The 25,355-nt window shown below is 34.8% G+C and overlaps 1 long non-coding RNA gene across 3 annotated transcripts; it reads right to left on the bottom strand.

Annotated features, from left to right (window-relative positions):
* Positions 1-273: 273 nt before the first annotated feature.
* LOC126948350 (uncharacterized) lies at positions 274-16,703 on the bottom strand. 3 transcript variants are annotated; one of them, XR_007723409.1, is made up of 5 exons: positions 15,650-16,703; positions 14,118-14,247; positions 12,231-12,356; positions 9,817-9,959; positions 274-3,987 (listed from the first exon to the last, which is right to left on the bottom strand). It is a non-coding gene; the product is annotated as an uncharacterized LOC126948350 (long non-coding RNA). The 3 variants fall into 3 exon arrangements; XR_007723410.1 differs by having other exon boundaries at positions 9,817-9,871; XR_007723411.1 differs by having other exon boundaries at positions 15,664-16,703.
* Between the last annotated feature and the right edge of the window lie 8,652 nt (positions 16,704-25,355).

Here is a 25,355-nt window from a genome sequence, read left to right as displayed (position 1 = left end):
ATGTTGTCCAGGATGTTCTCTCTCTCCTGACCTCGTGATCTTCCCGCCTCTGCCTCCTAAAGTGCTGGGATTACAGGCATGAGCCACCGCTCACGGCCTCAGTTGCAATTCTTAACACATACATTATCACAAAGAAAACATATTATAAAAACATCTATTTAAAATAAATGTCATAATATGACACACGTTTATTTTTAAAAAGTACATTATTGCATAAAGTTTTCATTTATTTCAAAAAATTATATGTATATGGATCAAAAAACAGATGCCATGTTTACCTTTCAATCAACAAACTATAATACAGACTTTGAATTAATAGTCCTCAAACTACGCAACTTGGGAAAAGGGTTCCATTGCTTAGTTGAATATGACCAATCTTTCTTTAAGTTTGCATTCGATTAGATTTTCTTATTTAACATTTTCACCAATAAGAGTTTCTTTAAAAAAAAATTTGATGCCAAATAATTATTGAGTCTGGCAAAGTGAATGTCCAAGTAATATAAAATATATTGATGAAATTTCTCAGAAAAGTGATTGTATCTAACTAAAGAGTTAGGAAAATTTTGTGGCCCTATATGTGCATGTTTCAGATTTTTATATAATATGCATATAATATAGTTTCCCTAAGAAATATTGATTCCGGCTCATATATTAGTCAATATTTTAATAACTCATGTACTACCTTGAGTATAATGATATTCGGATGTTCTACCTCCCGATCAAGTTGGAGAAATACTGTTTTAGAAGGACACATATCCAGATTATTCATTTCTAGTTAATTGTCTTAAATTTCCTTGAATATGTCTTGATTGAGTAAGTAAAATATAAGCCAGCAAACTTGGTTAGTCAAATTTAAGGGGAATAAACTCATTAATATTTTATGGGGTTCCTATCACAAGAGTTCCTAAACTAATGAACAGCAACAACAACAAAATAAAGAGAATGCAACTGTTCCTTATGGTTACAAATGAGGCACTCACCAATGATGCTTCTTAGAGGCTTATTTGGCACTTAGATAATGAACTTAAAAAAAAATGTCATGTTTGTGTGAATTAATTCTGAGAATTGTGTTTATCATTAATTACAGAAATTGTTAAGCTGTGTCAATTGAAGGTATTCTTAAAACCTGTTGACCAAATAGTGTTTAAAATATAAGATTTGAATAACATATGCCAAATAAGATATAAAAAACATTAATATTTAAATTACTTTCCTTAAATGATGATGAAATCATTATAGGACCATGAATCTCTCATTAGTTTTAATTTCTTGTATTTGTATTTAACTACTTCTCCCGTATACAGTATGGAATCAAATAAATGGTGACAACTCAAGTTTGAAAGGTCTGTAACACTAAAGCTGGAATTAAAGGGATTTCTGTAAAGTAAGACTCACTGACCCTCCTTGCCAAAATAATGTCTCACATCTCAGAAAGGGGAATTGTGCTGCAATAAACACATGCATCCATGTGTATTTATGGTAGAATGATTTATACTCCTTTAAGTATATACTCAGCAATGGCATTGCTGATCGAATGGTAGTTCTTCGCTCTTTGAGGAATTGCCATACTACTTTCCACAATGCTTGAACTAATTTACACTCCCACCAAAAAGGGAAAAGTGTTCCCTTTTCTCTGCAACCTTGCCAGCATCTGTTATTTTTTGACTTTTCAATACTAGCCATTCTGATTAATGTGAGATGGTATCTCACTGTGGTTTTGATTGGCATTTCTCTAATGATCAGCTTTTTTTCATAAGTGGGAGCTAAATGATGAGAACTCATGGACACGAAGAGGGGAACAACAGATACTCGGGCCTACTTGAGGGTGGAAGGGGGGAGGAGAGAGAGGAGTAAAAAAAAAACCTGCCAGGTACTCGGCTTAGTACCTGGGTGAGAAAACAATCTGTACAACAAACCACTGTGACATGAATTTACCCATATAACAAACCTACATATGTACCCCTGAACCTAAAATAAAAGTTTAAAAAAACAAAACAAAATCAAAAGGAAATAATCAAAAGACATAAGATGAGAGACCTGAGAAAACAGAGAGAAGAGATGAGAAAGTCTTGGTGCTGTGATTTTTTTCACTATAGGATTGAATTCTCTGAGTAGTCTCAGTTTTCTTGCTTATGAACCAAAAGGACCGGGGAAGTTTTAAAGTCCCTTTAAATTCTGCACTTTTGTGATTGCAAGCATATAAGATTCTCTGCTCCATAATTGTTGCCCCTTTGTTTTCTTTGGTTATCCAACACATAATATAGCGAGGATAAGTATTTCAAAGTATGAATAGAGTTTGTATTTTAGCCTGACAAATTGAGGTTTATTTCCTCATTTTATTAATTTTTAAATTTAAATGGATGTCTATAAAAATCATGTTGAATTGCAGGTATCTATAAGTGAGAAAGATTTTTCTCATTACTAAAGCGTATACATCTATTTGTAAAAATTTGAAATTTTAATGTCATTTTAACAGAAGATGTCTTAAATATATAATCCTAAAAGAAACTCCCAAAATCATAGATAGGTCTATGTGTATGTGTATGTTTGTGGAGAGCTGTGGGATAATTCATGTTCAATATTTTATTTAATAAATAATATCAAATTCAGTAGCTAAAAATACTTAACTCTAGCATTATTAGAATCCTCACACTTCAATCATGGCATGCCAGCCACCACTCAGTGATTCTCAAAACGGATTTAATGCAATGTGCTACTTGACATTCTCTCTCTGGAATTTCGATGCATTTAAATAAACCCCACGGGTTATTCAAAATAGGGTATGTAAAACTTCTATAAAATGCCCAGATGTTAGCAAAATTTTGGTCTTTTATATTTTAACACTTATTCCTATGTAACTTTTATAAAATTCAATTTTAAAAGAACACAATGTATTTTAAATCTTCCTAATTGTCCTTAATGTTTTAAAAATTAATTTCTCATATTAATTGGACAGGCAAGAAAGGCAAATTTCTCCAAAAGCTTCATCAACATTTTGATTTGTATTTTCAAAGGCCCTTTTGAAAAATGTGTACTGGCTCACAGAGGATTCATGGGAAAGTATAAAGTAATATAGGCCTTGCTTAGAAATCTCTCAGGCAATGACTAAAAACACCATGAAAATGTGTGATCAGGGCATCCAGACCAAGGATGCTTCTGAGTGCTCACTTAAGTAGATACTTATCTCTGTTTTTCACAAAAACTTTTCCTTGAGACACTAGTTTTTCCAAAACATTCCTCACAAAAAGGAACTCCTAGTTAAACAATTTTAAATTCTTTATGTACTCTTTATCTTCCTCCTAGAAATTCACACATCACAACATATTGGGTTCCCAACAAGTACTGCAATAAAGTGTACTACTTAGTTCTATTTAATCCAGAGTCTCCTAGTTATGGTGTTACCAAGTATAAAATCCAACCAATTCTACCCCCTTCCCCCGGTTCTACTTTACTAAATACTATTAATTTGTAAATTTGTAACTCTATCAAATACTCATCAGGAAACACTGCTCAAGACCTCAAGGCCTTGGTATCATGACTGACTTAGGGCAGAGTGGAGCCCAGGGAGCAGATATTTAGGAAAAAGGCAAAAATCTGGGAAATGCATGAGGGTTGTTCAAAATAGAATTATGAGTTCAATTTTTATTTCATAGAGCACAATGAACGTACTGATGTTTTATGTTTTAGCATATTCAGAAACATGATAAAGTTGTGAGCTGCAACCATGATACGCTTAGTAAAAATGACTGCTCTTCTTGTCTCCAGTAAAAGTATAACTCTACTTAAATGTGCAGCATGTCTTTGTTGCAAAAATGCCTAGTAAATGAAAATAAATGTATAGAAAGTATATTTTCAAATAATTAAATTTTTAAAGAATGTGAAAAATTTCAGGAGTGCAGGCAGTACACAACTTATGTTATTCAGGTAGACCAGTAACTTGAGCCTGAGGACCCTGCATGTTACTCAAATGTCATCAAGAAGTTCTTCCTACATTAAAAGAAATAACCCTTGGTGAATATAGCACAACAATGTAATGCACTTAATGTCACTGAACTGTACACTTAAAAATGGTTAAGATGGTATCTTTTATGTTATGTTCATTTTACCTTAATTTTTAAAAATCTAATCTTGTTTTGAAATCCCACTAAAATGGCAAGATTTTGTTAATGTTTGTCAGAATTACTTGCCTAGTAATAAAATCAGATTTCAAAAAAATGCCTAAAAACCCTCCTCTATCATTAGGAAACATTCATCTCTGTTAAAAGAGAAGGTATCATGGATGCTGAAAAGGATGAAACAGTTGTCAGAACACAGGGAATATTCTCTTCTGTTTTCTCTACTTCCACTACGTAAATCCTCATAACAGTAGGGCTTCAACAACAGCTCTGAGAGTGAACTTTCCTTTTACATTGCAAAGAATCATACTTCTTTCTATAAATGTGAAATGGTATTTCAGGAGTTTTTTTTTTTTTTTTTAATTTAATTCTTATCACAGCACTAAGAGCAAAACCTGCTACATGAATTTAAGGTTAGGCAAAATATATTTGATTTATCGAAGTGTGCATTAACATAGCAGAATTAACAAATTTGTGAGAAATACACTTAGGAAAGGATTAATGAACTATAAAAGGATTGATGAACTATAAAACTGACTGCACAGCTAGAAATATTTAAAAACGTTGCTCTTGTTGGCTATCATAGTCTCTTGACTGCAAGTTTATGAGGGCAGAGAACACATTCATCTTGTTCACTACTACTTTTTTCATGCCGAAAACAGTACCTAGTGCAGTAGGCACTACAGATTTTAAAATTATTTAGTGAATTCAAGATAGAGTTAAAATGCAGAAAATTTCTTTGTAAGCAATGGTTGAAAATTGACACGAATGAAAGCATTTTTCAATTAATAAACTATTTCAAATATTACCACTTGACCATTTAGATATCTAATCTGTCATGGGTTCCACTGTTCATCAAACACATGTTGAATGCTCTCGTCCAAATTCATCCAAATCTCACATATGGAATTTTATTCACAAGCAAATACTCCATGTTTCAAGAGACCAATATTATCAACACTTAAGCACTAAACATCCAATTCTGAATCGTTTTGTCTGTTGAACTATTGCTGAATTTTTCTCATGAAGTCTGGGCAAATAAATTACATTGAATACATTTTCTTATAACTTTTTAAAGTGGAGGCATTAATATTAAAACATTTTATATATTTTTAAGACTTCTGTTGGAAGAAAAACACCTAATTTGTTAATATATGTTATTTGAATTAATTAATATTCTTCAAAATTAGAGCTGTTTGCACACAAACATCAAAATGAAGAATTATTAAATGATGTTTCATGTAATCCTGATATAAGATTTAGAGATAGAAGTCTGTAAATATTTGGAGGAATATAAAAGAGGCATCTATCACTTTTAAATGCATATCTTAGACTTTATTTTTATTTAAGTTTTTTTATTTAGAAAAAGTAAAATATAAGCAGGAAAAGTAGAACATAGCTTTTACATAATTAGCTAAAAGAGACAAAGCTTTGGAATGTCTTTTAAATCTATTTTAAAAGCTCAGCTACTTTGATTTTTTTTCTGTTACAGACTCAAGAAAAGTTATTTCAACTGAATCGCATACATAACTCCTAGAGTGTAGACAGTTGCTATTATTTGTTCACTTCATCAAATGCTCTTTTAAATTCTTGCTACATCTGTATTACCAGGTCCTAGAGAAACCAAGGTGAAAGAGGCCCAGGAGAGGCCAAACACTCTTTGCTATTTCTAACAAAGGAAATGCCATTCTTGCCACTAACTCTTGGAATGATTTCCAAGTTCTCAAAAAATAATTTAACCTGTGTCAAGTAGCTGTCTTATCTGGAAAACTCAATAAACGAATGTAGAAGTTAGAAAAAGTAGGGGAAAGTTAGGTGTTATACTGAAATGGTTTATCCCAGGCAGGTTGAATTGAGACTCCAAATTAGCCAGCATACTTCCATACATCTGCTCACTTTTCTTTAAACTTGAGCTATATTATTGCAGAAAAGCATGATAATCCCCACTCTGATCTTGTATATCAAATGAAGGAGGTTGAAACATCATAGCACATGCACCTTTCTAGGTCAGTTAAATATTATGAGTGGATACATTTCCTCTGGGGATCAGCATTTTTACATTTAAGGACAGATTAAACAGGCAGAAAAAGTAGAGGAGAAATATATAAAATATTTGTATCCAATGACAAGGATTCCAATTTTACATTAAACTTTAGCTTAAAGAGGACATGCCTATTAGATTATACTTCACTTAATAGTTGGATCCTTTAACATTTTGTGCAAATTATTTCTTGGTAGCCAAATCCTACTTCACTGTACCTGAATAGTGGTTCACATGTAAAAACCTCAGGCAAAGGCTCATGTAGTGCCAAAGTGAATAGTATCCTTTATTTATTTGTTTAAAAAGGTGAGGTCTTTGTACACTATTTTCTTAATTTGAAGCAGTTTTAATGTGGCAGTTATAAAAAATAAAATTTTAAATTATATTACATAAGTTTTCAAGGAAATTATATTTCATAATTTTCCAGCTGTAGAATTATTTAATATGAATGTTTATTATATGTTGGTTCATGCATGAAATATTTCTTACAATAATTTTAAGGACATCTGCTAGTGTTCTCAAGCAGAAGAACTGAGGTATTTTTAGGAGGGATCACTCTGCATTGCTTATCAATATTTTTCAAGAAAACCAAAAGTACAATGGAAACATTCTACAATGTAAACATTTTCTCATTTTCATTTTTTAATATGAAAGACAACTTATAAAAATTTTTATAAAGAAAAGGGGCTACAGTAAATTGCACTTGTTCATGCTGACTGGTATAAGAATGAATATTCAATTTGTCTAAAGGGTCCTGGGATGGCACAAATACAGGTTCATGCTCTGACTTTGCTTTCCCGGTCCCACAATTTGCTTTAGTGTTGGCTGGAAAGGGGATGAAAGGAGATAATATATGAAACATCTGCCATTTGCCAAGAACCTTGTTTAACATTTTACATATGGTTTCTCACTTATGAAAAGTAATATAAAATCAAAAAGAACAGCCAAAATAAATCCCTTATTTTTCTTCCTATTAAATCTAGATTTTTCTCATCTGCCTGAATAGAAATACAGTCTCTAGTAAGGAAGAAAAGCCTGATTTCTTTCTCTTTTCCCTGTTTGTAGTCACAATTTTAAGAGTCATGAAATAAAGAAAATCCAGAGGGGGCTGGCAGCCCAAGAGAGAATGCTGCTTTTATTTACCTTATTCTCTCTGAAGGTTAGATGGTGATAGTTGAGAGAAACTGGACAAATAGCAGGTAAAGAAAATGGGCAAACGTTCAGAATAAAGAATAGTTTTCAGCTGATTTGAAATAACAGATTATTAATGACTGATTTAAAATGGTTAAAATGCACTGAAATGTAAATCTTTAAGTCCAAATACTGGGGGGATAAAGGTAATTTATTTAGTCTCATTTAAGACTAACTAAATTTATAATCTCTTGGAGAAGCCAGGAGTGGTGGCTCACATGTGTAATCTCAGTGCTTTGGATGGTTGAGGCAGGAGGATAATTTTAGGCCTGGAGTTCAAGGCCAGCCTGGGTGACATAGTGAGACCTTCGTTTCTACAAATTTCTAAAAATCAGATGGACATGATGGTGCATGTCTGTAGTTCCAGCTACTCATGGGGGGCTGAGGTGGGAGGATTCCTTGCGCCTAAGAGTCTGAGGCTGCAGTGAGCTATGATCATGCCACTGCACCCAAGTCTGCGCAACAAAGGGAGACTCTATCCCTAGAAAAATAAAAAGTATACGCCGGGCGCGGTGGCTCACGCCTGTAATCCCAGTACTTTGGGAGGCCGAGGTGGGTGGATCACGAGGTCAGGAGATTGAGACCATCCTGGCTAACACAGTGAAACTCGATCTCTACTAAAAATACAAAAAATTAGGCAGGTATGGTGGGGGGCGCCTACAGTCCCAGCTACTCGGGAGGCTGAGGTCGGAGAATGGCGTTAACCCAGGAGGCGGAGCTTGCAGTGAGCCGAGATTGCGCCATTGCACTCCAGCCTGGGCGACAGAATGAGACTTCGTCTCAAAATAAATAAATATAAATAAATAAATAAAAATAAAATAAAAAGTACAAATTTTTTTTTTGGAAAGTGATTTCATTAACTCCCTTATATCATTTAATAACATTAAATTTGGCATGGCTTGTCATTATAGGTAGCTATATCTCAGCTCTGCTAAAAGTGATGAGATTTAGAAAGATAATCTTTAAGATGAGAAACTGTACTGAATTGATAAAAGTATTTTTATAAATCCTTCAGTCAATACTATCCTAAATCTGTTTTGATTTAAAAGCCATCCATACATATCGTATAAATCAAATTTTCAGTCATATAATTGTAATATTCTCTATTTTTATCCCAATAAAGCATGGGTAACATGGGAAACAACATTTCCAATCAAGAAAGTTTTGTTTGCTGATGTGAATTAACCAGTAGTCTGAAAAATTTAAGTGCTTATAAACTACTTGAGAGCAAAAATAAAATAGTATTTATTGCTGTCTTTCTTGGCTTCTCACAGCACTCACCTTAGGCTCATAAATGGCTATATAGTTGTCCTAAATGATAAACAATTTGAATCAAGATTACCACTGTGAATTAAAAGCTGGATTACGAGTAGATCTTGATTTATAGGAAATTTGTGTCCCCCTGAGTAGGCTAAGCCCTGGCCTCGGTCACTGCTACCCACATTTTTCCTGTCTGCTGGCCAGTGACGGAGAAAACACACTAAACATTTTGATGTTTCACTATAAAAGTGCATGTCATTATGTGGCTAAAGTCTTTATAGTCTCCCACACCAAAGTCATGTTTGAAACACAATACATGAGCAATCCCGAGCAGAGTTTGTTATGAAGAAGGATACTGAGAATAAATAGATGAAATTCTAGACATTTCTAAAGAGGATCCAGCTATTTAATGGCCACTGAAGTCTTCAATGAATAAGTGTGAATATTTCAGTGTAGTCCAACCTGAACTGAAAAGCAGTTCTTACGTCCAAATTTAAATACCTCCTGTGCATATAAAAAAGGTCCACTTATTAGTCCAAACATTACTGACTGGGATCCTGAAATAACATTCTCTTATTATTGGGTATATTATTCAGCAAAAAACCGTTGGGAAGGCTAGGCTAGAGACTGAGACTTGTGCTTGGAGATGACAAAGTTGAGACATCCTGGTATTTACCCCACAACAGGTCGGGATGGGCTGAAGATGGCTGAGTAAGTACATTTCTCTGTTAAAGTTAAAATAATAAACCATGGATGAAAGTCTGCAAAATTCTATTCACCAACTGAAAAGTTGTTAGTATTTGGATATTGAGGATCATCTGAACCACTTTCCTCATAGGTTGGGTCCATTGTCTTAAAAACGCAAGTGCAGCTCCCACTGAGAGGGCTGCAGTGAGCTATGTGACCACACTGACACTTGAGAGCACAGTTTGGTCCATACAGGCCTGGCCTGCATTCTATGAGGGAGAAAATAAAAATAAAAGCAATTCAGATATGCTTTCAAAAACACACTGTGTTCTTACTATTACTTCTTGGCATTCAATAAGATAATTATACGTTTGTAAAGTATTCTTTTTTACCATGGGGTATCTTCCCATGCTAGAATGCTATGTGATAAAAGTAAGAACGCCGATGGAAAACAGGAGAAGGCTGGGAGTGTCAAGGAAATTAGTGGTAACACTGAAAAGAGAAGTCAGGACAGCTACTTACATTTTTAAGGTGCCTTCTCAGAATCAGAGTATTCAGTAGAGCTTTAGTGGTTGCACTGTGAAGGACACAGGGAAAGTTGGCTAGTTGTCTTGAGGTCAGAAAAAGGCAACACTCACGCTGAATGCCCAATACAGGAGACTTACCTTTAGGATGAAAACACAATTATTTGTACTTATGTTATTGAAAATAAAATGGCTTTAATTTCAACTGTTTCATTTCTTAAAATATGTCAGAAGGTCCATAGATCCCCTGATCTATGTCCTACAGGACTCTAACTATCTTTAAATTGAATTGCATTGTGCTTGCAACTGAAAGAGAAATGATGGAAGATTATAGAAAGTGCTAGCTTTATTAAAACAACCAAATGTTGACCGAAAAGGCCCAGCCTGGGTGTTTGCTCTTAGCCTAATTTCCATCAGAGAATTAACAAGTTCTATTTCTGAAGAATTACGAGGATAAGGAGAAAGCCCTGCCCAGCTCATGGAAACAGAAAATAGATTCATATTTCCCACTCGGTCAGGCAGGACTGGGAAGAAACTCAGTTTATCAATGTTCAAGGATCAGAGAAACTCAACTGTTCAATCCTAATAGTCACCTATCCTTGTGGAGTTTACAAAGTGTGTCTCTAATACATTATCTCTGTTGGTTCTAACACCTGTGAGGTGGGCAAGGCAGTTAGTTAAGCTCTCACATTCTACAGAGAAATAAACTGAGGTTTGGTATGGCTTAAAAGATCTCAATTACTACAATATATCTCTGATAAACAGCAGAGCTGGGTTTTAGAATTCCTACCTAGTGCTTTTTCCCCATTTTACACTACTATATGAGTGGATACAAGGTGTTAAGCATATGCAGAAGAAAGCCCTAATAAAAAAGTAAAAAGCAGGAAAGTGAGAATTTGGGAAATGTCAGTAAATATGAAGATATAGTCCCTGGGGCAAATTCTGAAACTTTGGGCAAATTTTGTTTAAAACTTCTTTATTGACTCACTATCCTTTGTGCTGGGTTAGAGATGAGCAGCTGGATGTAATTTTTTTATTCTTTTGCATTATGAACGTAGGTTAAGATGTGGCCTAGCTCTCTTGCCTTAATTAATTAATTAGATTAGAAATATAAGGTAAATAGAAACATAAACCAATTTTGCAATTAATTATTTTCACAAGGGTTCAACATCAGCAAACAGTAATTCAATCCCTTCCTAAATGAAGCAGAAACAGGTTCCTTTAGGAAGAAGCTTTGGAGGCAATGGAAATGCTGCTCTAAATCTTTAAACCACGAAACTTTGTGAAAAATTAAAAAACTCCTGTATCATTTTAAATGAAGTTCAACCCAGATACTTCTGCCCAGCGTGTGGGAGGATTACTTAGTTTGGTGGCAAGATTGAGTGTTCTTACTAGAAAAAGTTGTGAGTCAGGCTCTCTCCTGAGCACTCCAGAATCTGATTTTAATTTATAAAAATACCACATTTTCATGTTAATAATGATGTATATTTAAGACATCTGTCTGAATGTCTGCAAATGTTAATTTACCAATGGGGGAAAAATAATCCAATAAAAAGTTGTTATATTCTTTTATGAATTAATATTATGGCTGTTTAATAGCTCCTTTACCAGAGTTCAGGTTAAAATGAGGTCTTTTATCTTTATGGTGCCTGCATAGACACAGCTGTTCACACTTAATATCACAGATGAACTGTGCTTAATTGAAAATAAAAATGAAAATAAAAGACCTTGTAGGGCATCTGTGTAGGCCATGACTTTATTTAGAAATAACCCTTCTTTTAGAAATGAAGCTTCAACCCTTCTCTTTTGCAGATGAGAAAAGTAAATTCTGAGATTAAACCCTCTATTATGGGAAATATCTGTGGCAGGGTCAGTCCTTCAGGTCTATTGTGAATTATATAAAACTTTTCATCTGATAATCATCCATTAAATCTAGTAGCAAGTGATTAGTTCAAAATTACTCAATCTACTCTCTCTTCTTCTTGAGACAGTCCCTGAAGAATTAGAACTTTATATTTTAGGTCATTCTTTCTCTGAGTCAAAAGAAAAATGAAATATGCATTTCAATTCCCAAAGAGTAGCCTGAAGCTTAGGTCCAAAGAATACCATCTGGAGGGACCACACCTTAATTGCCTTAATTCTAGTGATTTCTATGAATCGCCTTTGTGATGGGGCATTTAACTGTGTCCCTTTAAATACTTACCATGTTACCATGTGTCCTCCGACAGCTATAGTGTTGTTTGAGCTGCCTGTGATGTAACAGTTACAAATCCTGCTCATCATACTAAGGGCAAAGTATCAAGCAATTCTGGGCAATGCTCTTTAATAGAGTACCACTTCTAGTAGGAAAATGTCTACAGATATCTTATAACCATGGGTCAGGGGGGAGTCCTTAGGTGCTTTGGGTCTTACCAGCATCACATCTGACTCAGTTCTCCCAGGGGGGCAGAGGCATTTTTCAGTTTTTGGGTGGCAGAAGTTTTCTCCTTCACAGTCACAAAGTTGATGGCAATCATCTCCAAACATGGCAGGTGAACACTGACCAAAAAAGGAGAAATGCTGAAAAATTAACACCTTGCACTTTCATTAATGCATCTTAATTAAAATTAGATATAAAATTTCCTCAAGATTGAGTTCCAAATAGTAAAGTGGGATGATACTGGAATTTGCTGGTAAAAAGAAGAGAGAAACGTTTTGGAATGTCAGAATGAAGGTCCATTCTATAACTGATTTGACTTGCAAGTCTTAAAGTTGATTTACTTTAACACTAGTATATATCTTTAGAATGCAAATAAAATTTTTGAAGGTAGGAGCTTTAGGAAGGGAACCAAGTCTACAAGCCTATTGTTTTACCTTTAATATTTCCCCTTAAAGTGTTTTTATTATTCATTTCTCTAGAAGACAATAAACTCCATGTTTTCCACTATATTTCCAGAATTTAACACAGGGCCTGCTACTTGTCATGTGGTAGTATACCAGAGTCAGGTTAGAATTTGTTATCTTATTGCTACCACAGATACATAATGGGTGACATTTTATTGAATCACTAAATAATACATGAATAATGAAGGATATACAAAAAGATTTGTGAGTCAGTACCTCTCCTGAGTACTCCAGAATCTGATTTTAATTTATAACCAATGACTTCTTCTGATGTGCAGCCAGAAAAATATTGATCTTCTCCAGTCTTGGAGGTAAAGTCTCCAAGAGGTTTAAGTCCTCCGTATTGGACTTACTAAGAGACAATTCTGTATTACACTTGATTGGCCACCTAAGGAAATGTTTCAAAGATTAAATTTTAGACTTTAAAACCTAACTTCCTTGTAAGATATTTACCTACCGTATATGCATCATATTCTTTCACACTCTTTCTTCCTTCTTCTCTTCCTCCTTCCTTGGTCTCAGACCCATGTTTGTCATTTACTCCCAGGATTCAAATATAAAAAACTATATGATATCACCTTCCACAGATACCCTCTTATTTATTTACATAATTTAATTTAAAAATCATTCTCACTAAATTTAGCCTGGATTTGAACACATTGCTTCTTTATGTCTTATTTATGATTGTGCCACTGCAGCCAGAAAAATATTGATATTTTTCTTTATAGTGACATCTGGGAACGTAGTATGAGACAAATATACAGATCCTTTTTAAAGGCCACAGACAATAACTTTGACTACCATTATCATCATACTATAATTATAATAGTCATGATTGTTGTAACTATATGCACAAGACTGTACATAATATAGGCCAAAACAGGACTTTGTGTTGTTTACTGAGTTCGTGGCTTTTAGGGCTTTATAATATTTTATTTCAAACTGAGTAGCCCAAATTCTCACCTTTACATCTTTATCTCCACTCATGGCTATGATTACTTTCTAGTGGTAAATGCCTAATTCACATCTTTAAATATTTTCATAAATTCCTTGTATCTCTTTCAATGCCATTGAACCCAATACATAGGTCACATTTGTTAAAAGCATTTAATGAAATATTTATTCTCATTCAGAGGTAGAATCCTTGTCCATCAAAGACTATCATTTTTAGTGGTGTTTTGAAATATCTCACAACTTTATATAAAGAAAACTAAAATTTTGACCAATCGGCCACAAAATCAGAAGGACTCATTATATTGGCCATTGAGTGAATTCCTACCACTTTAATGTGCAAGTTGAATGGTTAAGTAATTGTTGCGTATTTTCAGTTTCATTACACGTTTGTGACCAGATGAGAAGATCTCACAGTTACACAGAATTCTCACATTTATTTCCTTAAAAATGCTCTCGCAATACCTTCTTCACATCGGCTGCTGTGGACACCTGCTGGGCAAATGCACTGTTCCCTTGCTGCATCACAACTAGCTCCATTTTTTGCAGTCATAGATGTGAGCATAATTCAAGCCATAAAATCCAGGAGGGCACACTAGGAAATGGAAATGTCAAAATGCTTTTACTTTAAAAGTAAATAAAAGGAAAATTAAAATTTTATTTACTTTAAAAGTAAATAAAAGGAAAACTAGAATATGTTCAATTCATTTGTTTCCCAATACCAAATACAGAGATGAGAGAATTGGAAAGAAAGAAAAAATTATACAGAGAAGCATATTGACGATAATTTGGTCATACAAATAAGTGAATATACAGGTGCCAGTCTCTATAACTAGTCTAGAAAAATGAGTGAGGAAATTGAAATAGCTTTAAGTAGATCATGCTTATGTCTTATGATGTGCACATAAACATTTGGTCAAAGCCTTTCCTAAAATCCTTCAATACTGGCTGGGCGCGGTGGCTCACGCCTGTAATCCCAGGACTTTGGGAGGCCAAGGCGGGTGGTTCACGGGGTCAGGAGTTCGAGACTAGCCTGACCAACATGGTGAAACCCCATCTCTACCAAAAATATAAAAATTAGCCAGGCATGGTGATGCATGTCTGTAATCCCTACTCAGGAGGCTGAGGCATGAGAATCGTTTGAACCTGAGAGGTAGAGGTTGCAGTGAGCCGAGATTGTGCCACTCCAGCCTAGGTGATAGGTGACAGAGTGAGACTCCATCTCAAAAAAACAAATAAATAAAAAATAAAAAAAATCCTTCAATACCTTAAAGACATAAAGAAGCAATGTGTTCAAATCCAGGCTAAATTTAGTGAGAATGATTTTTAAGTTAAATTATTTAAATAAATAAGAGTATCTGTGGAAGGTGATATCATATAGTTTTTGGTATTTGAAGCCCTGGGAGTAAATGATGGGTGTGAGAGAGATGATCTTTCTCTCATTTCTTTTGATATTTGATCATTTTGATATTTGAAGTCCTGATATTTTGATATTTGATCATTTTGATATTTGAAGTCCTGGGAGTAAATGATGGGTATGAGAGATGGGTGTGAGAGAAAGGAAGGAGGAAGAGAAGAAGGAAGAAAGAGGGCAAAAGAATATGATGCATATACGGTAGGTAATTATCTTACAAGGAAGTTAGGTGTTAAAAGTCTGTAAAATTTAGTCTTTGAAACATTTCCTTAGGTGGCCAATCAAGTACAATACAGAATTGTCTCTTAGTAAGTCCAATATGGAGGACTTAAAACCTCCAAGACTGGAGAATATCAATATTCTTCTGGCTGAACATCAGAAGAAGTCATTGGTTTGTATTTAGAAATCATGTAGTCTAAGCAAATACCCTTATTTGAAAGCTAAAATTGTCATCTGCCTGGGGAGATGCTCATTCTGAAGAGGTGTGGGAGAGCTTGACTGTGGACAAAGGATTTCCATTTCTTTTCTTGAATTTTCTCTGGGGCTATGCTTACCACTCACCCATGGAATACAATTTCCTCACCTTTTATTTATTACCTCCTTTTGCCTTTGTTTTTCTCTCTTCTCGCTTTCTCTCTCTGATCCCCCTCTGCCCTCTTAACAGATACATAGAGTTGAATTTGACTAGGCTTGATGTGGATGATACTTCTCCAGTATGCATGAAGTTACCCACGACAGATTTATCATTAGGAAGCACTGACATTCAAGGAGCAGAAAAAAGAAGTAAAACTGAAAGAAGATAAAGGAATGAATTGTATACTATATATTCTTTCATTTACTGACCTCATACAATGCTTAAAATTAAGAGAGATCCGTGCATAGTTTTCTTCTGTTTGTTCCTATTAATCAATTTTTATCGAGAATACTTAGCAATATCAGATTTCCTTTATCTCCCTTACTTTATATATAAAACTGAGATACGCCGTGGCTCACACCTGTAATCCCAGCACTTTGGGAGGCCGAGGCAGGCGGATCACCTGAGGCCGGGTGTTTGAGACCAGCCCGGCAAACATGGAGAAACCGCATCCCTACTAAAAACACAAAATCAGCCGGGCGTGGGGGCGCCTGTCTGTAATCCCAGCTACTCGGGAGGCTGAGGCAGGAGAATCACTTGAACCTGGGCAGGGGCAGGAGCCGAGATCGCGCCATTGCACTTCAGCCTGGGCAACAAGAGCAAAACTCCATCTCAAAACAACAACAACAACAACAAACGAGATAATAAAGGTTGCCACACTTGATGTCTCCATTTTGCTAAATAATACTATCATTCTTCCAAGTTCCCTCCCTGGCTTGGAATTTTGGAGCCATCTTTGATTCCTCCATTTTCCTTATCTTTATCTCCAATACTTTGGGATGCCGAGACAGGTGGATGGACTGAGGTCAGGAGTTCGAGACCAGCCTGGCCCATATAGTGAAACACCATCTCTACTAAAAATACAAAAATTAGCTAGGCACGGTGGCAGGTGTCTGTAATCCCAGCTACTCGGGAGGCTGAGGCAGGAGAATCGCTTGAACCCAGGAGGTGGAGGTTGCAGTGAGCTGAGATCGTGCCATTGCACTCCAGCCTGGGCAACAAAAACAAAACTCTATCTCAAAAAAAAAAAAAAAATTAGCTAACCCAAGCAAGATAAAATTGATAAAATGCAAATATATGACAAAGATTTTTTAAGGTGTAGGGAATGACCATCAAATGAGATAAATATAAAAATTATAATATGAATAAATTTAAAAAACTGAACGAAATGAAAAATGTTATAGAAAATAACTTACCAAAATTATCCCAATTTGAGGCAGAAAATCTAGACAAGGCAATTCAGTTAGAAAAACAATATAGAAAATAGTAAAATAGCCCCTGCATTAAAAGAACAAACAAACAGACAAACAAAAACAACAAAACCCAGCAGTTTCAGGTTCACAGAAAAATTTTATAAAGCTTTACCAATCAGATCATCACCTTACTACTTACACTGTTACAGAGCATTATAAGAAGGGAAAATCTCAACTACATTGAGCTGAGTGCATATAACATGAATTTCAAAATCTGACAAAAGTTACATTAAAAACTAAAGCTCAGTTTCACTCATGAATATCAATGTCAAAATCATAAAAAAATGTAAGTATACAGGATCTAACAGCACATTACAGAGTATAAATCACAGCAAAGTAGTATTTATTCCTAGATGTAAAGTCATTATAAGAAAGTTCATTAATACAACACATGATATTTATCAGCCTAAAGAGAGAATCTTATCACTAATTGTGTAGGTAAAGAAAAGACATTTGCAAGAGAGTCACTATAAATTTGGTATAAAAATATTGAATAAATTAGAAAATTAATAGCTATATATTAATATGAATATTAAAAGCTAACATCTTTTTTTTTTTTTTTTTTTTTGAGACAGGGTCTTGCTCTGTCACCCAGGCTGACATGCAGTGGCATACCTTACTGCAGCCTTGACTTCCTGTACTCAAGCGATCCTACCATCGCAGACTCCCAAGTAGCCAGGAGAACAGGCATGTGCCACCATGCCTGGCTATTTTTTCAAAAAAAGGGTTTGTAGACATGGGGTCTCCCTATGTTGCCCAGGCTTGCCTCAAACTCTTGGGCTCAAGTGATTTTCCCACTTTAGCCTTCCAAAGTGCTGGGATTACAGGCATGAGCCACTGGCCCAGCCCAATATCTTATTTAATAGGAAACAAAATGTTTAAACAAATGCAAAAATGCACCATGTTTGTTCTTGGAGAGTTAATATAAATATGTCAGTTCTCCCTGAGAGAAAGTAGGCACAACATAATCTTTGGATGATGCTGTGAGAACAGACATTTCATATATTGCTTATGACAATGCAAAATGATACAACTCCACAACGGAGAAGAACTTCTTGTACGTCACAGAATTACATTTTAATTTACCCAAAGATGCAGAACTCACTGATATTGCTAGAGAAGGAGAATTGGCAAAAATATTAAACAATATATGCACACAAAAAATTTTGTATATTGATACAAAATTTATAATACCAAAAGCTTAGAAACAACCTAAATATCTGTTATTAGGAGACTGGTTGAATAAATTATGCTGTATTCACAGTGAAGCACCATTCAGCTATGAAAGGGAGTGAAAAATAGCTTCACGTACTATTATAGAGCAATCTCTTGGATACATGTTTATGTTCCATAATATCCTTGAAATTATAAAACTATAAAGATAACATCGTATTAGTTACTGCCAGAAGTGGATTTGGGGATGAAATGGGGGTGGATGCAAATATATAATGAAGAGACAGTATGAAGTAGTTTTTGTGGGAATAGAACTATTCTATATCTTGATTTTGGTGGTAATTACACAAATCTATACAACTGCATAGAACTACACACACACAAACACACACAGATATGCACATACAGATGAATGTAAGTAAAAACTATATTAGTTCTGTAGTCTAGTTAACAGTAATGTACCAATATCAATTTCTTGGTTTTAATATTGTACCATAGTTATATAATATACCACTGTTCGAAGAAGATAGGTGACAGATACAAGGGACTCCTACTTTTGTAACTTCTTGTGACTCTATAATTATTTCAAAATAAAGAGCATTTAACAAGGCAAAGTGGAAAATTGCATGCTATCAAATTATAAGAAAGGGAGATAGGAATACATATGTCTATTTTCTTACATTAAAAAATTGAATAGTATGCCATACAAACTTTTTTTTAAAAGGCCATTTATATTTGGGAGCAGGGAATAGAGTGGAAACAGCAAGAAAGAAGCTAGACTTCTCTGATTATAACATTTTTCAGATATTTAAATATTTTATGTTACTGTAAATAATAATTAAAATCAATGAAGTGAACCTAACTATGATTGAATTGGTGGCAAAACTATGTAGCAAAGAACTGTTTCAAATAACTTCAAAACACAGTAATTGGACAACATGTGTCTAGTGGAAAGTGTAAGAAAAAAACTACAAAAAATTTAAATATTTAAAATATGTATTAATGATTTAAATATTTAAATAGTAAATTTAATTAAATTATTAAACTGATCAACTTAAAATTAATTAAACCAAAATTACTTTTTAAATTATTTAAAATAGTTTTATATTTAATTGAGATAGTTAATATTTAAACTAATTTTCAGAATTATACTGATGTTAGTAGTGTTGCTATTTTGAGATTTGACTGTACTATGGAATAAAGCAAATGAGAAATTATATTGATGTTGTTCAGAATCAAGAATTTTAAAATGAGAGAAAGAAAATGCATATGTAAGAACAAAGAGGGTATGTAAAATTGCTGTGGTCCTCAGTTTGAACTGCATTTGTATGAACTCATTATATAGTTGATATGTAATAAAAAGGCATTTCATAGCTCTGTTCAGAGAAAGTCTTAGAAAAAAATTACTATCCCAGTTGCAGTGAGCACAGCCAAATTTTGGTTTCTATACACCGTTTCCAACTAAAAGAAACCAGAGCACTTTGGAAGAAGTGGATTATTTCAGATTTGGAAATGCATATGTAGAATTAAGCATAGAACAAGCACCTAGTTATCTCAGATAACAAGGAATGGATCATATTACTGGGGTTGTGCAATTGGAACTCAAGAGCCAATTGTAAGAGGCTCCGTCTGTCCAATGATAGAAAAGTGTGACATCAGTAAGTATACTAACTGTATGAATTTAAGTGTATCAACATGTTTGACCTCCATGATTTCATAATAGTGCTGCCAAAATGTAGTTTTTGTTCATCTTGGAAGGATACTAGTAAATCAACTATCTTGTAAATTGATAAATAAGTGGAAAGTAGAAAGCATTTATCTTGCCTTTTTCATGTGAACCATGCCTCAAAATAACCAAATATGTGATCAGAGAAAACTTCTCTACATAGACCTATTCTAACTAATAAGTAAAGAAAAATTTATGGACTTAGAATATCAATCTTCTGTAAGCTTTAATGAATTCATGGAGCAGGGCAATAATGATCATTGACTGCTGGTATAACAAAAAGATAGGCAAGCCTGACATGTGCCTTATTGTGGAAGACACATCACCCATGAAGTGTTCTCATGAATATATCAAGCCTGAATCTGATCAAGACTTCATCTACCCAGGGAAGGCAGAAGATAGAGAAACGTGTGATTATAATACCAAAATACACAAAGGGCAAAATGAGAAACTTGACAACAGCAGCAACCTAATTTTTTCAACATGTATCTTACAAGGGGGAGAAAGAAAAAGAAGGAACTTCTAATTGTTAAAAGATATTAAAGAAACTTATATCAAGGACTGAATTTTAGAGGTAGTATTTGAATCTTGAGTCAATAAATGTATTAAAAAATCATAATGCTTGAAGACTATTTGACTATAAAAAGAAATTAGTATTTTTGATATGAAAATTGTATCACAGTTACATTTAAAAAACAAATTCTTATCTTTTAAAGATATATACTATGAGAATGTTTGGATAAAATGAAACGATGCTTAGGATTTGTTTCAAAATAATTAGGAGAAAGGAACAGAACTAGCCATGAATTTCTAATTATTGTGACTGGGTGACAGGTACATTAGGATTCATATATTATTCTCTAGATTTGCAGAGGATTAAAATCTTCATTAAAAAGAAAATCCTATACTTTTATTAAAGACATATTTTGATTGGTTCTGTTTAGATTAAACGATAAGATAATTAAAATTAAAAGTTTTTTAAATGATTAGATATGGTGAAGTATTGTGGGTATATTTTTAAAAGAATACTACTAATACTTATCAATATTATGACCATGATCTGCTTCTAAATAAAACCATAGAGGTACAGAGTGAGGGATTGGGTGAAAGTATAGATGACATAAGATTAATCATAAATTGATAATTGTTGAAGGTGAATGACATATCTATGGAGATTCATTATACCATTATATCATTCTCTTAACTCTTGTATGTGTTTGAAATGTTACATAATAAAAAGTTTAAATGATAGAATCAATGGTAAAAATATCCCACATACTAAATGCCAGAAAATTACTCAATTTACAATCAAAAAGAGCATGGACATGATAGTTCTGTCTGTTTTTAAAAAGTTGATGTTTTAATCTCAAATCACAAAACTGGTAAGGGCCATCTCCCATGAATTAGGGAGGATATCCATCTTGTCAAAATCCCATGAAAAATGGCCTTGAATCTTAGATTTGGAAGGACTGTCAGGTATTATTCAGCTCAGTACCCTCATATTCAGATGGGATAATTAAATCACAATGAGGATGTGAACTGCCCAAAGGCAGACCACATGGTGTTAGCAGAGCCAGGGTTAGGATTCATGTTTATCCATGCCCATTGCAATGTGGTTTCTTCTGCACCATGTTGCTGAATTTCTTTCATGACAGTTGAATTAGTAGTGACAGATGGTAGATAATCACACTCATTGTCACCAGGTCTAAAGAATCACACCACCCGTAGTTGCAACCATCTAGGTAAACGTACAGTGTGAATTTTTTTCTACTCTGAGTGCCTCAAGTTTAGGCCTCCAGCACAAAGTTCTCACCACACTTTGCCAGAACCTTTGCTCTGTAATCTGCCAAAATACAGTGTCTCCTACAATAATGTGCTCTAAATAAAGCACATGCTTTCCAGTGTTGTACAAAATAATAAATTGTGGTTCAGGAAAACAAACATTAGAACAACTATCAATATTCATTTTATCCATTTTTATCACTTTAAACATTTATCTATATTTTATAATATACTTATTAGTCAAGAAGTGCAAGAATGTCATTTATAAATAAAAATGTATATATAGTGGTATAGCAGGTCCCCCCATCCATGGAGAATACATTCCAAGACTCCCAGTAGATGTCTGAAAGCTCAGATAGTATTGAACCCTATATACACTATGTTTTCCACCATACATACATAGCAATAATAAAGTTTAATTCATAAATTAGGCATAATAAGGCATTCACAATAACTAATAAAATAGAAAATTACATTAATATACTTAGAGTTTTGCCAATCTTACAAAAATCTTATTGTACTGTACCACAGGTAAACCACAGGCAAAGGGGGATCACTGTACTAACCAAATTTTTCCTGATGAAATAAATTTTGGAAACTTTTAGGAAGCCCTCTTCCCTCCTTGTAGCTGTGCCTACTCTTACTCGGGTGATCTGGCTTCTCCCAGAGCCCTGTATCCTCCACCTTACCTGCCTCAAAGCCTCAGGGGCGTTGGAGATTCTTCAGCTTCATGCCTAGAAACTCAAGACTTAGTAGATTCAGTGTCCACAAAGCCTTTGGGTTTAAAAAGTGGCTGGTAGGGGAGTTAAATATAGGTCTCAGAGGAGCTCTTTCACATTAATACTACTTCAGTTACTTAAGGAATTTAGGAGTTTTCATGTGATATTTCAGTAACAAGGGAATATATCAATCATATTTACATAACAATTTTATTGGAAATTCAATTATAGTTATAAACAATTTGAATTAGCTTACTGGAAAATAGCTTCTTCAGAAGCTTCTGCTGTATTTTATCAACCAAAGACAGTATTCTCAAAAGCAGATCTTTTTTATTTTTTATTTTATTTATTTATTTATTTTTTTGAGACAGAGTCTTGCTCTGTTGCCTGGCTGGAGTGCAGTGGCTCAACTCAGCTCACTGCAGCCTCTGCCTCCAGGATTCAAGCAATTCTCCTGTCTCAGTCTCCAGAATAGCTGGGACTCTAGGCGCCTGCCACAACGCCCGGCTAATTTTTGTATTTTTAGTAGAGACGGGGTTTCACCATGTTGACCAGGATGGTCTGGATCTCTTGACCTCGTGATCCGCCCGCCTCGGCCTCCCAAAGCGCTGGGATTACAGGTGTGAGCCACTGCGTCCGGCCTAAAGTAAATCTTTATTGAGGGAAAAAAGGCAGTGAATCAACTTGCTTTTTTCACAATAATTTCCTGTCCACCCAAGGCCACAGATAGAACTTCCATCTGCAGAATTGTAAAGGCCACCATTTTTGCAAGTACATTTTAGCTGATAATAATTGAAGCCATATCTTATATGGGGACTACCTATAATAAAACTTTTAAAAAATAAAATAATAAGGCCGGTGCCGTGGCTCACGCCTGTAGTCCCAGAACTTTGGGAGGCGGATCACGAGGTCAGGAGATCGAGACCATCCTGGCTAACATGGTGAAACCCCGTCTCTACTAAAAATACAAAAAATTAGCTGGGCGTGGTGGAGGGCGCCTGTTGTCCCAGCTACTGGGGAGGTTGAAGCAGGAGAATGGCGTGAACCCAGGAGGCGGAGTTTGCAGTGAGCCAAGATCGTGCCACTGCACTCCAGCCTGGGCGACAGAGCAAGACTCCATCTCAAAAATAAAATAAATAAATAAATAAATAAATAAATAAATAAATAAATAAATATAAATAAATAAAATAATAAAAATAAAAAAATAAAAGAATAAAAACAACTTCCTTCCTTTTTTTTTTTTTTTTGACAGAGTCTTGCTCTGTCACCTAGGTTGGAGTGCAGTGGTGTGATCTTGGCTCACTGCAACCTCTGCCTCCCAGGTTCAAGCAATTCTCCTGCCTTAGCCTCCTGAGTAGCTGGGATTACCAGTACACGCCACCACACCTGGCTAATTTTTGTATTCTTAGTAGAGACAGTGTTTCGCCTTGCTGATCTCAAACTCCTGACCTCAGGTGATCCGCCCACCTTGCCCTCCCAAAGTGCTGGGATTACAGGCATGAGTCATCGTGCCCTGCTGGAAAAACAACATTTTTCTCTACTTCAGATACAGTAACCTATCTAGATAGCAAAAGCATAAGAAATGTTAAAATTAAAACAAAGAACTACTCACATGTTATCTGTAAGGTAGCAAATACATCACTTTCATTCATTCATTCATTCATTCATTTTTTTCATTCACTCCATAAATATTGATTAATACTGTGTGTTTGTTATATTGGGAACTGCAGAGACCCTTGTGAAGAAATAGCAGTCCATCCCAGATGGCTAGGGAAACGATTTTATATATTTAGTCTTCTAACTGATAAAGAAGAAAAATGAGCAGTTTGTTTTCAAGTTACTAAAATGGTAAAAGTATTTCAACTTACAGAGGCTGGTGACACAAACTAAAATGCACTACGAGGAATTAAGACACAAGTGGCCCGGGCGTGGTGGCTCACGCCTGTACTCCCAGCACTTTGGGAGGCTGGGGCAGGTGGATCACGAGGTCAAGAGATCAAGACCACCCAGGCCAACAGGTGAAGCCCCATCTCTACTAAAAATACAAAAATTAGCTGGGTGTGGTTGCATGTGCCTGTAGTCCCAGCTATTTTGGAGTCTGAGGCAGAAGAATCGCTTGAACCCGGGAGGTGGAGGTTGCAGTGAGCCAAGATGGTGCCATTGCACTCCAGCCTGGCTACAGAGAGTCTGTCTCAAAAAACAAACAAACAAAACAAACAAACAAACAAAACCGCACAAATGAATGAAACTAACCAGACAAGGAAAACTGAGCCTCTTTTTCTTCAGTATCAGGAAGATAATTGAATGATGGGAAGTGCAACTGATGGTGAGCCCCTCCAAGGTGAGAATTAGACTTGCATTTTGCTGCTTCAGATATGAAGAATGCAAACCCAATATTGCTAGCTAATATGAGTTTTTAAGGAAAACTCAAAAATCCATATTTTATGTGAAATTAACAAATCTTTGAAAGTTGACGACTAATTAAAATTGTTTTACAGTACTGCTAAAAGCCAAAACTATGACAGCCAATTCAAACATATTTGTGGCTACATTTGGCCAGCAGCCTGCCATTTTATGACCTGCAGTTTATAGTATTTTTACATAATAATATTTTCCACATGGATTATCTCATTTAATACTAAAAAATACCCCTGTGATGTGGGTAGCAGTATTCTTATTTTACTCTTGAGAAAATTGAAGCTCTGAGTCTAAAGTCTTGCTCAAACTTAGACACCCTGTAAGGATAAGAACAATATTCAAATCTAGAATATCTGACTTCCAATCAAATTATTTCTATTCCAACTAGCAGAAGCAACCTTAGAGTAATTTTTTAAATTCCAGCTAGCAGGAGAAACAGAGACATTTTTATATTCCAGCAAGCAGAAAAAAAAAAAAAAGAGAGGCTTTTTTTTTTTTAACTTGACCAGAGGCATTGGTCAATACATAGCAGAACAGGTACAGGAATTCAATCTGCATGATACTTTCTTTATTGCTTTTATTTG

The sequence above is a fragment of the Macaca thibetana genome, chromosome 2 (genome assembly GCF_024542745.1).
Source record: "Macaca thibetana thibetana isolate TM-01 chromosome 2, ASM2454274v1, whole genome shotgun sequence".
In the NCBI taxonomy this organism is placed as follows: Eukaryota; Metazoa; Chordata; class Mammalia; order Primates; family Cercopithecidae; genus Macaca; species Macaca thibetana.
The sequence above is the reverse complement of the archived record's forward strand: the minus strand, read 5'-3'. Positions and strand labels throughout refer to the sequence as shown.